The sequence below is a fragment of the Ovis aries genome, chromosome 7 (genome assembly GCF_016772045.2).
Source record: "Ovis aries strain OAR_USU_Benz2616 breed Rambouillet chromosome 7, ARS-UI_Ramb_v3.0, whole genome shotgun sequence".
Taxonomy (NCBI): domain Eukaryota; kingdom Metazoa; phylum Chordata; class Mammalia; order Artiodactyla; family Bovidae; genus Ovis; species Ovis aries.
The window spans coordinates 7,398,493-7,415,561 of record NC_056060.1 but is presented as its reverse complement, the minus strand read 5'-3'; the positions used below and the strand labels follow the sequence as shown (position 1 = coordinate 7,415,561).

General features: G+C 42.1%; 1 protein-coding gene and 1 non-coding gene across 2 annotated transcripts in view; both read right to left on the bottom strand.

Moving 5' to 3' along the window:
- SV2C (synaptic vesicle glycoprotein 2C) overlaps positions 1 to 17,069 on the bottom strand; it is a 215,910-nt gene that overhangs the window by 183,184 nt on the left and 15,657 nt on the right. The window lies entirely within an intron of this gene.
- TRNAS-GGA (transfer RNA serine (anticodon GGA)) lies at positions 3,064 to 3,136 on the bottom strand. Its single transcript has one exon. It is a non-coding gene; the product is annotated as a tRNA-Ser (tRNA).

Sequence of the window (17,069 nt, the reverse complement as noted above, 5' to 3'; positions counted from 1 at the left end):
TCGTCACCTCTGCTCTAGTCATAAGGAAATCACATGTGATTCTTTTAAGAAAGAGAGGTCTAAATTCTTAAGAACAGGTCTAGATGAAAAAGGGAGAGAGAGTTAGTTGAAAGAACATATCATTTAAAGGGCCAGTAAAGAAAGAACTCCCAGGCTATGGTAACATTAGGAGATTTGTGAGTGCCTGTGGCATGAAGAAGCGGAGGGGCGGGAGAAGGGTGCAAGAGAGAGGTGAGGTGGGGACCCAGGAGGAGGGCTTGCAGCCTCTTCCCTCTGGATTCACCCCCTGCTGGGGCTCCAACCCCACACAACTAGCTGGAATCCAGGGCACACTGTACTCACAAAGGGCCGGGACAGGAGGAGGAAGGAAGAGTCATTCCACTCGCCTGTTTGAAACCACGAAGGGCTAAGGCTGAGCGTGGACTTTCCCTTCCAGTGGATTTTAAATCAATGCCAGTAGGTGTGTGAATCAGATTTTGAAAGATCTGTGGTGAAAAGGACAAGTAACTTGGGCTTTAACAGAATATCTGGGATGTCTGGGCTCTGAGGATCTGCCCAATGTGTCTGAAAAGAAATAAGCAAATATAGGAAGTAGATTGTTTTCCCCTGGGTGGAAATGGGTTCATCTGTTCTAAATTGAAGGTTTTGCTTAAGTGAGAGCGTTGGGTCCTAATGATTTAAAAGATCCTAAAAAGCTCTCTAAACACAAGCAGAATCAATCAGGCTCATCTGCTCCCTTCATCCGTCTCTTGCAAGCTTCCTCACAGCGCATGATAAGGAATCTGTGATACAGGCTTATTCAGCTCCCAGCCCTTGCCTTCAGAAGATGCATTTTGCTGTGTCCCCTGTATAGCACATCAACATTTATAAAGTAATTCCTCACTGGGTCCCCATTTACCATCTGAGTCACCAGGGAGGCCCATACTTAGAGCAGTTCTATAGATAAAAGTTGAGGTTGAGGTGAGGGCTGTACTGGGACTAGCTGGTTTCCATGAAGCCAAGGCTCAGCGTCTTGCTCTAAATCCTGTTCTCTTTCATCTACAAAGTCACACTGAACCTCAAATGCAAGATCTTAGCACCTCTTCACCAAGCAGGCACACTTTGCCTGCTTTCTGATATGTTTCATCCCAGGCTGGTTGCCCAATTCAATTTCTTCGTAAAATGCACAAAAGGAGGTAAAACTGAGATCAACTGAGCTCCAGGGCTTTGCCAGGATTAGTGGGCTGACAGGATGGCTTGTGCCCCATAGCTCATTCAGGCACACCTGCCTCAAAGCCCTGTGACCCATCGGAGCACAAGTGACCACAACTCAGAGGCCCTTGCACAGCTCTTGCTGTCCAGTTCCAAACGTTAACTCCACAAATCCTGAGGTCTGCTAGGTTAGATCGATAGTTCAAGCAGGAACGTGCCTTTGCTTGAGAGAGTGCCCAGCCTTCTGACTTCCCAGGGAAGTAGAGTAATTCCACCCAAGTGATGCTGCCCTGCTGGAACTCTCATGCCCCTCGCCCTGCAGTTGCAGAGCACACCCACGAGTCATACTCTGTGTCCTCGGTTCCAAACAAAAGGCACTTCTGTGACAAGCCCTCTAGAAAACACTTTGCTATTTAGTAAGGAGACACTGAGTACATTTGTGAGTTGATGAAAAATACTGTGGGTGATCATTCTTCTGAAGAGTAGATGGTAACAACATGGAACCCCTAATTGTTATCCTATTTCTATGGAAAATCAGAACTTAAGTCATCGTGTCTTGAAATATCTCTTCTGGGCACAAATCATCATGTCAGTTTCTTAATACATCTTAGAGAAAATTCTAGGGACTCCACTCAAAAAAAAAAAAAGTAAAACTAATAAAGTTCAGAAATATATTATTGTTTCCTAGGGCTGCTAGAGGGTTTCCCAGGTGGTGAAGTGGTAAAGAATCCACCTGCCAGCGCAGAAGAAAAAGCCCTAGGTTCAATTCCTGGGTCAGGAAGATCAGTTGCAGCAGGAAATGGCAACTCACTACAGTATTCTTGCCTAGAGAAATCCCATGGATAGAGGAGACTGGTGGGTTACAGTCCATGGGGTCACAAAGAGTTGGACACAACTGAGTTCGTGCATGGGTGCACGCGTGCGCGCGCACACACACACACACACACACACACACACAGTTGCCATGTGGCATAAAACAATAGAAATGGATGAATAGTTCTGGAGACTTACAGAAACTGTGGCGTCGGAAAGAGACTCAGAACATCAGGGTTTATGCAGCACCAGTGTGGGCCCAGCATAGTCACCTCCAAAGGCTGAGCGCCCCAGTTTTGTTCTGGGTATCTTTTATACACGGTCAACCTCCCGCTCAAACAGCTCAGATCTGTCCCCTCCCCAGGTAGCCCTCATTCCCGTGGATGAAAGAGCAAGCAAGATCACAGAAGCAACAGCAGTACTGAGCCCCAGCAGTTTAAAACAAGATAACAGAAGGGAAAGCAAACGGTTGTTACTCTAACTGGGGGCTTTGGTCTCGCTCCTATCTAATTGAACATCTGAAATCAAGTGTCGGTAGGGCCGTGCTTCCTCTAACCTCTGTAGGAGAGAACTGCTCCGTGCGTCCTCCTAGTTTCTTATGCTGGCCAGCAACCCTCGGCTTGCAGCTGCATCGCTCTGCTGTCTGTCCTGCCATGTGGCGTTCTCCATGTGTCCGTGTCCAAACCTCCCTCTTCTCATAAAGACACTAGTCCTTCCAAGGTCCACTCCGATTTCCTTATTCTAACTTGATTACATCTGTAATCAATCAAGACTCAATTTCCAAATACGGTCACATACACAGATCCTGGGACTTTGGGCTTTAACACATCTTTTTGGGTGGTGTGTGTGTGTGCAATTCAACCCATAAGATTCATTCTATTAGAAAACTGATTGTAATTAAAATGAACCTGTATTTGACCATACTTAAGAACTATAAGTGAAGTGAAGTCACTCAGTAGTGTCCGACTTTTGCGACCCCATGGACTGTAGGCTCCTCCCTCCATGGGATTCTCCAGGTAAAAGTACTGGAGTGGGTTGCCATTTCCTTCTCCAGGGGATCTTCCTGACCCAGGGATTGAACCTGGGTCTCCCGCATTCCAGGCAGATGCTTTAACCTCTGAGCCACCAGGGAAAGTAAGAACTATAACATATCTCATTAGTGTTTTCCTATCATCATTCCCTCTCCGATTTCCAAAATGAGGTTGGCACATATTTCAAGCCTCAAAGAGATACTGACCATTTGACACAGTAAGTGGCACAATTTTTGTAACCTCAGAGGTTTAGCCCTTTACATCTCCTGATAATAGCACAGAAAGAAGAAAAATAGAATATTTGTGGACATATATGAAACACTCCTATCACTTTCCTTTTCTTTCTTTCATTCCTCCCTCACTGAAACCGTCATGTAACTTAAAGTCATATGTAATGAGACAGCAAGTAATTAAGACTTGAAAATTAGTTCCGGAACACAAATTCTTCTTTGGAGTGTCCCCCTCCAAGGGGCTGACATAAATTCACAAAGACCATCACAAAGGAAAGAGAGTCAGGCAGCCAGCACTCGCACCTTCAGTTTGCCAGTCACTGGCCGGGGGACCCTGAGCTGAAGCCAGCAGGACAACGGCGAGAGCCACAGGAAACAGCCAGGCACAGCGCATTAGCTGGGCGACCTCTTGTCTGTCCACACAGTGCCAGACATCACAGCTTTCTCTTTTCAGCACAGTCAGCCGAATTAACAAGTTGTCTCCATTTGCTTCAGGATGGGAATACTGCACTGTCAGCTTATTTCCATTTGATCCCCAGGTCAAGGTGCAGAAGATAATTAAGGCTTCAGCCTGAAAACACAGTGTATACACACATAATTTTTCTAGAATAGAAAGCTATTTTCCCCCTCAAATATGGTGAAGAATAAAATTTCAACAACACCTGTGCTTAGAAATATAGATAGATATTAAAACATTTCTTTAGAGTAAGTTCTGCTAATGTTGCCCATGTCTCTCATTTCTGATGAGCCTCATGTCTGAACTGGAAACTCTCTGCTCCCTTATTCCTATCTTTGCCTCTCAGTGTGATTCTTCCAATTTTTTTCTCAGTCCTCTTCACATCCTCCCTTATCCCTTCATAGGAGACATCAGTCCCTTATAATGGACTACATTATAGAAGCTATTTTACTATTTTCATATTATTGTTTAATCATACATCTTGTAAAAAAAAAAAACAAGTATTTTTTTAAAATGCCTTCTAAATACTTTAAAAAATTCTTAAGGCGCTTTCACATCACATGATTTGTCATTGAGTCCCCACCCTCTGTCAGTCATGGATTAGTGACTCTTTTAAAAAGTTCCCTACCCTCATTGTAGACAAACACTTCCAAAAGTAGAATCCTGTAAAACAAATATATCAACATTTGCCTGCAGTGTTGTGTAGACTAAATGTGAGTGATCTTTTCTTGAAATGTGGTTTTTTGCATACTTAGGTATAAAGTAAAGTTTAAAAGGATCTGTAGATATTTTACTGATTTCAAGAACTAAGCATTATTTTAAAACAGCAGACCTTAACAAAATATTGCAAAAATTAATTCTTTTGAGAAAATTGCTCCTTTATGGGTCTTCAAATGCTCCTCATATATCATATGTAATCAATTCTTAAATGCCAAACATAGTGCCAATTGGAAGTACAGTTAAAAATAATCTGAATATTTCAAGGTACCATTTGTAATTATATATAAATGTATATGTAAAAATCTGACTCTTATATCAGTTCATTATTCTACCACAGCATTTTCTGAATGGGTTCAGTAAATTAGAGAAATATTAATAGGTGTTATTGTATATTAAACATTTAGGATTCACAAAAGCAACACAGGTCTCATTAATCAAAAAGTTTTAAATCCTCACCTTTTGTAACATTCTGTTGCCCTCAAATTAGAATACTTCAAAATTTGTTACTGATGTCATTTTTGGATCACTTATAGATTTTCCTAAGAAGTCCAATATTGGAGGTGTGTATTTTTCCATTGGATTATTCGGTCATTTCCAGAAGCATTTAATTCTGTGTGTTCTCATTTTTGTGGTCTACTTTAAACCAGTGTGTAGCACACTTCTCGAGCTTCTATTGGTGATCTGGAAATACATTTATTCTTTTAACATTCAGCAGATATTCACTGCCTTTCTGCTATGTGTCAAGCACTGTTCTAGGCACTTGGGATGCAACAATGACAGGCAAGGTCCTTACTATGGGGAGTGTTCATGCTCGCATGGGGAGAAACACAATAAATATACTACAATAAACCACATGGCTTATTAGAAGATAACCTATCATATGAAAGATAAAGAGCAAGGTAAGGGGGATTGTGAGCAGGGAGGGGTATGTCATAGTAATAACTGGGGTGGGCCTCATTGATATGAGATTTAGGAATGAATTAAGGGAGATGAGTGTTATCCGAGAGGACACACAGAGAAAGAATTTCAGGGCAGAGAAGACAGAACAAAATCTCTAAGTCACAAATGTGCTTGTTGTATTAGAGGAATAGCAAGGAGGCCACTGTGTTTGGAACAGAGTGTTAGAAAAGAAGAGTGGGAGACGGACTCAGAAAGATAACACGGGGTCAGGTAACATAAAGCCTTGTGGACATTTGCGAAGACTTTGGCTTTTATTCTGAGTATGATGAGGACCATTGCAGGGATTGGAGTAGAGAAGGCTTTAACTTCCTTTTAAGAGATCTGACTTCCTTTTAAGAGATTCCTTTGGTTCCTATGCTGAGAATGGGTTCTACAGGACAAGTAGAAGCAGAGACCAGGTGGGAAGCTATTGCAGGAATTCAGATGGTTCAGACAGGGGTTGGGGTGGTAGCAGCAGAGATATTAAGAAATGGTGAGACTCTGGATGTAGTTTGAAAGCAGAGGCAGGCACAGGGACTTCCTAATGTGGAGTGTAAGAGGAAACAGAGCAAGGGGAAGGATGGATTTTCCACATACTGAGATGGAGCAGGCTGCAGGAGCAGCAGGTTTTGCTTGGGGGTGGAGAGATGGGGTCAAGAATTCAGTTTTTGGACAAACTCCACTTAATACATTGATTAAGCATCCAATGGGGATGCTGAGTACGTAGTTGAAGTTCAGGGACAGAGTCTATACACATTGGGGGAGTCAACAGCATCCAGGTGGGTTTTACAGCTGTAAGCATGGATGACATCATCACCAAGAGAGTGGCGTGAGTGTAGGGAGAGAAGAGAGGGAAGGACCATACCCTGAATCACTGGAAGCTGATAATCTTGGAAAGAAGAGGATCCATTAGCAGAGTATATTGAGAAGTAGTCTATGGAGCAAAAGGAAGCTCAAGAGGATGCAGTTTCAATGGAAGTTAAAACTAGGGAGGTATGAATCAGCCAGGATCCAGTTCAGGAGACTGAACTGAAAAATCGATGTAAATAATTGGTAAGCATGAAATTGCTAGCCAGGTAACAAAGAGGGTGAAAGGAGAACTCTAAGGTATCATGAGGTAGAAATCACAAGAAAAAAACTACCACCTCTAAGGCTGACAGACCAAAGAATGAGGTTTGAATTTTTTAACAAGCTTAAAGGAAGGGCCCCACAGAGCTGAGCTCAGGCCCCTGAGAAGCAGGTGCTGCTCAGCTGCTGTGGGTGTTTCTGAGCTCAAAAGAGGGGCCCCATGGGTCTAGGAACCCTTTTTTAAAAGAGCTGTCAGCCATCTGGTGCTTATGTCTTGAAGAGGGCTACGATGAGGTGGTATATTAGTTTTTCAGGGCTGCCGTACACATTACCACAAACCTGGTGGTTTAAAACAACAGAAATTTACCCTCTTGCAGTCTGGAGGATTGAAACCTTAATTCAAGGTGTCAGCAGGCCCATGCTCCCTCTGAAGGCTCCGAGGGGGAAATCTGATCCATGGCCCTCCTAAATTCTGGGGGTTGAGAGCAAGCCTTGCTGCTCCTTGGCTCAACACATGACTCAAATCTCTGCCTCTGTCTTCACACAGCCTTCTTATAAGGATGCTAGTCATTAGGTTCAGGGTCCACTCTAATCCAGAATCAGTTCAGTTGCTCAGTCGTGTCCGACTCTTTGCGACCCCATGAATCCCAGCACGCCAGGCCTCCACGTCCATCACCAACTACTGGAGTCTACCCAAAATCATGTCCATTGACTTGGTGATGCCATCCAACCATCTCATCCTCTGTCATCCCCTTCTCCTTCTTCCCTCAATCTTTCCGAACATCTGGGTCTTTTCAAATGAGTCAGATCTTTGCATCAGGTGGCCAAAGTATTGGAGTTTCAGTTTCAACATCAGTCCTTCCAATGAAGACTGATCCCTTTAGGATGGACTGGTTGGATCTTCTTGCAGTCCAAGGGACTCTCAAGAGTCTTCTCCAACACCACAGTTCAAAAGCATCAATTCTTCGGCACTCAGCTCTCTTTATTGTCCAACTCTCACATCCATACATGACTACTGGAAAACCATAGCCTTGACTAGATGGACCTTTGTTGGTAAAGTAATGTCTCTGCTTTTTAATATGTTGTCTAGGTTGGTCATAAATTTCCTTCCAAGGAGTGTCTTTTAATTTCACAGCTGCAGTCACCATCTGCAGTGATTTTGGAGCCCACAAAAATAAAGTCTGACACTGTTTCCCCATCTATTTCCCATGCAGTGATGGGACTGGATGCCATGATCTTAGTTTCCTGAATGTTGAGCTTTAAGCCAACTTTTTCACTCTCCTCTTTCACTTTCATCAAGAGGCTCTTTAGTTCCTCTTCACTTTCTGCCATAAGGGTGGTGTCATCTGTATATCTGAGGTTATTGATATTTCTCCCAGCAATCTTGATTCCAGCTTGCGCTTCTTCCAGTCCAGCATTTCCCATGATGTACTCTGCATATAAGTTAAATAAGCAGGGTGACAATATACAGCCTTGATGTACTCCTTTTCCTATTTGGAACCAGTCTATTGTTCCATGTCCAGTTCTAACTGTTCCTTCCTGACCTGCATACAGATTTCTCAAGAGGCAGGTTAGGTGGTCTGGTATTGCCATCTCTCTCAGAATTTTCCACAGTTTCTTGTGATCCACACAAGTCAAAGGCTTTGGCATAGTCAATAAAGCAGAAATAGATGTTTTTCTGGAACTCTCTTGCTTTTTCCATGATCCAGCAGATGCTGGCAATTTGAACACTGGTTCCTCTGTCTTTTCTAAAACCAGTTTGAAAATCTGGAAGTTCACGGTTGACGTATTGCTGAAGCCTGGCTTGGAGAATTTTGAGCATTACTTTACTACTGTGTGAGATGAGTGCGATTGTGCAGTAGTTTGAGCATTCTTTGGCATTGCCTTTCTTTGGGATTCGAATGAAAACTGACCTTTTCCAGTCCTGTGGCCTCTGCTGAGTTTTCCAAATTGCTGACATATTGAGTGCAGCACTTTCACAGCATCATCTTTGAGGATTTGAAACAGCTCAACTGGAATTCCATCACCTCCACTAGCTTTGTTTGTAGTGAGGCTTCCTAAGGCCTACTTAACATCACATTCCAGAATGTCTGGCTCTAGCTGAGTGATCACACCATCATGATTATCTGGGTCATGAAGATCTTTTTTGTACAGTTGTTCTGTGTATTCTTGCCACCTCTTCTTAATAATTTCTGCTCTGTTAGGTTCCCTTGGTGTCTCTAATTTTCTTGAAGAGATCTCTAGTCTTTCTCATTCTATTGTTTTCCTCTATTTCTGTGGTCCGCTGGAGAAGGGAATGGCAAACCACTTCAACATTCTTGCCTTGAGAACCCCATGAACAGTATGAAAAGGCAAAAAGATAGGATACTGAAAGATGAACTCCCCAGGTCGGTAGGTGCCCAATATGCTACTGGAGATCAATGGAGAAATAACTCCAGAAAGAATGAAGGGATGGAGCCAAAGCAAAACCAATACCCAGTTGTGGATGTGACTGGTGATAGAAGCAGGGTTCGATGCTGTAAAGAGCCATATTCCATAGGAACCTGGAATGTTAGGTCCATGAATCAGTGCAAATTGGAAGTGGTCAAACAGGAGATGGCAAGAGTGAAGGTCGACATTCTAGAAATCAGCAAGCTAAGATGGACTGGCGGAGCCTGGTGGGCTGCCGTCTATGGGGTCGCACAGAGTCGGACACGACTGAAGCGACTTAGCAGCAGCAGCAGCAGCAAGATGGACTGGAATGGGTGAATTTAACTCAGATGACCATTATATCTACTAATCCAGAATAATCTCAACTAATCACATCAGCAAGAACTCTGTTTCCCAACAGGTCCCATTTTGAGGCTCTTGGGAGACAAGATTTTAAAAGGATAGTAGTCAATCCAGGACAGGTAGGTTCTTCACGTGCTAGAATACCTGTTAACTACATCATATGCAACCACAGAAAGGCACTGCCGCTTCTGGGGTGAAGAGGCTTTTCTAAGCCATGACACTCACAAGAACCACATATAGACAGGAAGCCCGTGGGAGGAAAATGAGAAGGAGAAAACCTTTCTTCCTCCTCTAGCCTCCCAGGCTTCCTCCAGCATCCTCTATTGCAGAGCCTAACAAGTAGCCATCTCAGAAAACTAGTTTGCAGTCTCATCTTCAGTATCTCAAACATAATTATAGAAAGGTAGGTTTGGGGCCAAGAGACAGTATTTCAACAACTGGCACAAGGAGGGAATGATCAATTGTATCAAAAAGTTGCTGATAGGTAAAGAAAAATGAGAATTGATTTTTGCCCACTGGAGTTAGCTTCAATTGTTCCATGATCATATAAGTTCAGCAAGCGCATTTTGAGGACTTTGTTGGACTGGCCAGGCTTTTCAGCACTGTGGCCAGCTCCTTTACAAAAGGGCTCAGCTGATTCTGACAACAGAACAGTCAATAGCCACCATACCTACGTGTTTATCTGCCGAACACTCACAGTGCTACCCACAGCCACCACAAATCCTATCACTCTTCTATTTTGATGTTTGCAAAACAGTTAAAGTCACCTTGGAAATGAACATATTCATAAGGCCAACCATAGACCACTAGAGAGGTTACCAAGGAAAATTAGGTAACAGGCCTAGAATAAAATGAAAATTCAGTTCTCTTCCTCTTTCCTCCACTTCTGTAATTTCAGTAGGAAGTCCATGGATGATTGAAAGCAACTGCTAATGTTTTCTTAGTCCGTCTCTTTTGAGGGTGACCGAAGCCAATAAAAGTAGCAGAGAGAAATTGTTTTGGTAAATATAGAGCAAATTCAATGCACACTTTAGCACTCTAGATGCATCCTTGATATCTCATTGATTGGGGGGGAATATATTTTCTGCTTTTCTTTAAAGTAAAATTCATAAAACAGTCTAATTTCCTGATTATTTAAAAGCACATAATACAACATAAAAACAAAGAAAAAACAACATAAAAGTAGCGTTGAACTGTGAATGAAGAAGTCTACATTCTAAGACTGTCTCTGTAATTAACTAGCTATACAGCTTTGGGGAACTGTTTCAGTGGCTTTGGCTGGTTTTCTTCATATATTAATGAGATTTACAAAGAATCTCAAAAAAGGTCTCAGCTTTTGGCCTGTATTGCCTAACTACTAAAACTAGCATGTATGGTTATCAGTATTATGATCTGATTACCATGAATTTTGATAGTGGAAATTAGTTGAGAATTTTACTTCAGTATCTGAATTGCTACTTTTTTGCATCTCTCATAGAAAACGACAGTACTCAACAAATGTATAAGCTAACAGGAAACTAAAGCATTGAAAGTCAAATCTGAAAGAAAATGCCTCAGTTGTCTAACACTTACTTGTTATTTAACATTGATGATTTTCTCTTCTTTCTTAGAAATTAGCCCGTTATCTAAAATAGATTATAAAACAGACCCAGAAAGCACTTCACGTATATCTGCTTGTGTCTACAGCTGATGAAAGGTGATAACACTATGAAGAGTGCACATCATCATAAATGTAAGACAGGCTATCAATCTAAGTTAGCTCTATGAGGAAATACAGAATGCTGACTTCTTGGTATTATTTCTATGTGTCCAGAAATTTCAGGTTTTACATTTGTGATACATCTCAGAGTCCAAAACCATCCAGAAGAGCTTCTGCTAAATGCAGAAAGTGTGGGGAAATTCAGTTAACTAGAATCGCATTAGAACACATATCTAGTCAAACAAAACTGATAGAGAAACAGTAACCATGGGTATTACTTAAATATCTTAATTTGGAATAGTATGTTGTAGCTGATTAATATTACAAAAGAAAACCACTACATTTGGTAAAATCTAAAAATCATCTAAAGAAGGGAAAACAGGACTTCTGCTAGATTCTCTTTGCGGGTGTGTGTGTGTGTGTGTGTGTGTGTGTGTGTGTGTGTGTGTGTTAAGCAACCATTCCATTTGGTGATATTTATCGACTTTCAACATAAGGTTGTAATAGAGGTTATATTCTCTAATATTTGAAGCAGGAAAACATTTTCCTTAAAATTGAGAAAGACTTCTTGCAACAAACCATTTTGTTTCTTGTGCAGAATATAGCTGTATTTCTCAAGCTTTCTTAGACTAAAGAAAGGCAACAAATGGTCTTATCTGCCTGTGGCTGCATAGATATCAGAGTCAAAAAATACAGAGTGCATTTTTTCCACTATTTTTAAAAATATGTATTTAGTTGGCTGCTCAGGCCTTAGTTGTGGCAGGCAGGATCTAGTTTCCTGACCAGAGAGCGAACTCTGACCCCCTACATTGGGAGCTCAGAGGCTTAGCCAGCAGACCACCAGGGAAGTCCCTTCCCACTATTTTTATTGGACCAAGACATTTAATTATCAATTACTATGAATTTACAGATCTCCATTTCAGTGACTCACAACTTGAGTGTCTAGCAATCAGGTGCTTTGTGTCACCATCAATCCAAGTTCCCAAGCTGGCCAAGGATTTTTAAGGTTTTCTCAAAGACGAGTCTGTGCACCAGCAGTGTCGGTGCTCCCTGGGAACTTGTTAGAAATGCAGAAGCTCAGGTCCCACCCAGACCTAGTGAACAAGAATCTGCATTTTAGTAAGATCTTCAGATCATCTGGACGCACAGTAAACTTTGAGAAGCACTGCCCTAACATATCAATACTCACATTTGTTTGTATCCTGAAATGGCTTTTTTTTTTTTAACCTCCAATTAAATAAATTTATTTTAAAAAAGAAAAAAATCACAAAGAAATTTTAACAATCCATACATGTTCTTACCCCAAACCCTAATTCTTTGACCCTGCAACAATAGATCATGTCCATGTATAAGGCCACAATGAATAACTCGATTAATTCCAGGAAAAAGAATTTATACAGGACTCATTTTCAAGCCACAATGCAATATGCTAGATATTAGCTGGGACTTCTTTGGTGGTCCAGTGATTAAGACTCCACACTTCCACTGAAGGAGGCATGGGTCTGATCCCTGGTTGGGGAACTAAGATCCATCATGTTGCATGGTCTAGCCATATATATATATATGGGCTTCCCTGGTGGCTCAGCTGGTAAAGAATCCATCTGCATTGTGGGAGACCTGGGTTTGATCCCTAGTGGGAAGATCCCCTGGAGAAGGGAAAGACTACCCATTCCTGAAATGGCTTTTTGAGTACGAAAAAAAAAAAAAGAATTACAGGTACTGATGAGGAATAGTAGCTGTGTACGCCCATAGCAGTGTACCACACAATCCATAACAAAAACGGATGAACTGCTTTACACACACACTTTTAACTTAACCATCTTAAGAGTGGATATGAACAACTATTTAATATCTGTATAGAATATGTGTGCCATGTGGTTAGGGTCACCAGATATCCCAGATTCCTAGGACAGTCCTAGTTTACACCTGTTATCCTGGAATGAATTATTAACAGTACCCCACCACCTTTTAAACTAAAAACGCCCTCATTTGAACAATAAATTATATGGTCGACCTAAATAAAATCTGCTAAAAAATGCATCCATTAAAACCTCCTCAAAAGATTTAATTATAAGAATACATGATATTTGGGCCTCACTAGTCACCAAATTCTGCTCCTGTTTCACAGTAGTGAGCAGGGAAAGAGACATTCCACTGCTAAGACAGCAAGGCAACCATTTTCTGTTGCGTGGACAAACAAGAAAGCGGTGGTAGTAATCTTCTCCTTTTAACTGTTCACTAATTTTTTTTTATGTCACTAGTATTTGATTTGTGATTTATCTTTACTAGAATCCAGCATAAGGTTGAGGACAAATCTACATTTATTTATTTATTTATTTATTTTAATCTCAAAGCTTTTTATTTAGCAGTACAGCAATAAAAGCATGCATTTTGTAGTCACATAGACCTAAATTAAGTTTTTTCTCTATACATTTACTACTTTTAACACGGTCAGCTCCTTTTCTGTGTGATCTTCATCCATCCTCAACTTTTTACACTTATTTTATATTGGAGTATAGTTGATTGGCAATGTCGCATTAGTTTCAGGAGGAGAGCAAAGCGGTTCAGCTGCTCACATACATGTATCAAGGACCTACTGCACAGCACTGGGAATTCTGCTCAACACTATGTAACAACCTAAATGGGAAAATAATTTGAAAAATAATAAATAATATTCATTTACTTTAAGTTTCATATATGTTTACAGTGTTGCAGAAAGGGCATCATGATTTGGAACTATCTGAACTGCTAGGAGAATCTCAGTGTTAGTCGCCCGTGAATGAAAACACCATTCAATAAATGCCCCACCCGTATGTGCTAAATGGACAATAGGCACACTAAAAACCTAGATAAAGAACAAGAAAACTGCCACCATCATCATCCAGTGTTGTGGGTGAGCCTGTGGAAGGAACCGAATGCCAAGGAGAAAGGTGGGAGACGCACGGACAGAGTGAGACAGCGCCGTCCGCTGGCTGTGGGCAGAGCGTAACGAGGTCAAAACGAGCTTGCTAGGAATCAGCTCTGGGAACGTCAGCTCTGCCCAGCTGATCACCCTTTTAGATGGATAGCTCTGCAAGTTTTGACAGATATACCACACATCACAATCAAGACCTGGAACAGGTTCTACCACCCTCCGAAATTTCCAAGACCATCTGTAGTCAACCTTTCTCCTAATTTCAGCCCCTGACAGCCATTGTTTGCCATTTCCAGAATGTCACATAAATATAAGAATACAGTATTGTGCCTTTGTTTCTGACTGCTTCCACTTGCCTTTGAGATTCATCTTGAATGAGCTTAGACACAGGTAAATGATATAGAAAAATTCCTCTCTACTCTGCATTTCCATGACTACAAATAGGCATGAGGGCTAAAAAAATGGTCAGTACTGAATCAAAGGAGATGTAATTTTAGAAATCCATTAAACACCATATTTCAGTGTTCTCAGTTATACATTACCATACACCCATAGTTTCCTCACACGGTTTTGCAGACTGACGTTATAACAGGATTGGAGGGGGCAGGGAGTGAAGCATCCCAGGTGCTGTGACAAAAACCGCTTGTGCAAATGTCTAATATAATATTAACGAGTCAAACAGATGAAAAGCAAAATCCACCTCTTCCAAATGCTAAGCCTTCATTAGCTGTGGACACAGACGACTCAAGCCGTGGCCTTCCTGGGCTGGTGATAAGCATGTGCTCAGTTGCTCAGTCGTGTCCAACTCTTGGCAACCCTGTGGACTGCAGCCTGCCAGGCTCCTCTGTCCATGGAATTTTCCAGGCAAGAATACTGGAGTGGTTTGCCTCTTCCAGGGGATCTTCCTGATTCAATAGAAGTACACTGATGAAAGAGACTGCTAAAGCCAAGATCTTGTTTCCCATTGCTAATTATAAACATTTATTGAACACCTCTCAGGAAGGCTACAAGCGAACCATCTAAGCCAAAGAGTCTCTATAATGCTCTTAGAGAACTCCACAGAATACACAGAATCCTTGGTGTATGGAGAGAAACTGGATTCTGAAGCCCCCCAGGTATAAACTCACTATTTACAGTTCCATGACCCTGAGCAAGTAACATATGCTCTCTGAGCTTCAGCCTTTTCATTTCTAAAATGCATTACCCTCTACTGATTCATCCACAAATATTCCTTGATCATGCCAGGCCCTGGGTCATCTCTAGGTCCACAAGGATGAACCTTCAAGATGTAAGACAAGGAAAAGAGCACTCACAAAACCATAGCAAATGCTGTCACTGGATAAGGAGAAGGTGGTTCCGTTGTATGTTGGAAGAGTGTCCAAATTGGACCTGGAAAGATCAGGTTAAGACCTCCCTAAGAAATCTATTAACACCTCCAGGGAGTCCTGAAGGATTCATGGGAGTTAGCTAGGTAAGTGGTGAAGTAAAGGGTGACAGTCAGTATAAAAGGCTCAGAGGAGGCAGAGGGAGGGCATGGGGCCACCAGAACCTCAGGCAGTTCACTGCGACCCTAGGAAGGAATTGCTACTGGAACTCAAGGCCGTGAGGAGCCACCGGAAACTTTTAATATGAAATGAGCATGGTCTTTTTGTGCTCGACAGCAAAATCTGGTAGAATAAAGAACTGGAAAGGGACAAGACCAAGGGGCCTGTTAGGAAGCTATTACACTATTCCAAGTGAGAGATGACGGAGGCCAGGATTCAGATTTTGATAAAAGACAAAATAACAAATGCCTGGCTGGCATGTGCTGGGAACTCGGCAAATGGTAAGGGCCTATTAGCAAGCTGCTGTATTATTCCAAGTGAGAGATGGTGGCGCCAGGACTTAGGCATGATGAAAACCAAATAACGAATGCCTAGCAACATGGCTGGCATGTGCTAGGAACCCAGCAAAGGTTTGTTACCTTCTCTTTTCTTCTTCCCTTGTGATCTGTCCATTGTTTCAGTGGCCATGCAAGTAAAATCCTCTTCCAAGGAGTAAGTTTACAAACAAAAATTCTTCATAACAGATATTTTCAGATGTCAACAGGGAAGAAATACATTCTATTTTACCTCTATTTTTAAGGGATGAGATTTCAATAAATGTTGATGTAAATGCAATTTCTTTGCAACCAAATTGTTAGCATATCTTAGTTCACTGTAATTATGAGTTTTGAATCACTAATATTAGCAGACTCTCCGATCACTGACGATCACATTAAACCGTTTAATGTCTCCATAGAGCTTAAGCAACTTAAGGCTCAGCCTGCAATTCGGGAGACCTGGGTTCGATACTGAGTTGAGAAGATTCCCCTGGAGAAGGGAAAGGTTACCCACTCCAGTATTCTTGCCTAGAGAATTCCATGGACTGTATAGTGCATGGGGTCGCAAAGAATCGGACACGACTGAGCAACTTTCACTTGGTTTTTTTTTTTTTTAAGATTATTTTAATAGTTTCATTTTTGTTTACCGTTTGTCTTCTCCCCCACTAGAATGTAAGTTCCACAAGAACAGGGGCTTTATCATCTGCGTTTGTTCTCTGTTCTACCCCCAGCAGCCGGAGCAGGGTCCAGCACTTGGTCCAGGTGCAATAAATATCTGTAGGCTAACTCCTTCATAGAGTGAGGGAAGAACGGGGTCCCATCTAGAGGAAGTCACTGAAATTGGCCACTCCTAACTGGCATCTCTACTTCAAGGCTCTCCCTACCCTAAGCCACTGCACACCTGATTTCAGATTTACCTTGCTGAATGCACAGTTCTAACAAACCTAATTCCCCCCTCAAACGGAGCCCAAACTGCTGCCTCTGACTTCAGGGAGTCCTACCAACCCTTGCAGTTCGGTCTCCTGCCACTGCTGAGACTCTGGTCCTCACGAGCCTCTCTCCCAGACCCACAGGACCACCTGCCCCTCCCCACCTGTCCCCAGTATGCGTCACCTCTGCCTCCAACACCATGCCTCTCTCTCTCTCTGTCTGATACAATCCCGCCTGCCCTTCAATTTCATCTCAAAAACCGTTGCTTCTGAAGTTTTCCTTTATTCCTTACATCCACAGTTCTCAGCTAGGATGCCTCTGAATGCCCACCACTCCTACGCTGAAATGTCTCACAAAGTCTGGGTGTGTTTTTGCTTGTGACAACTGGAGGAGGAAACACACTACTGGCATCTCGTGGGTAGAAGCCAGGGATGCTGCTGACCA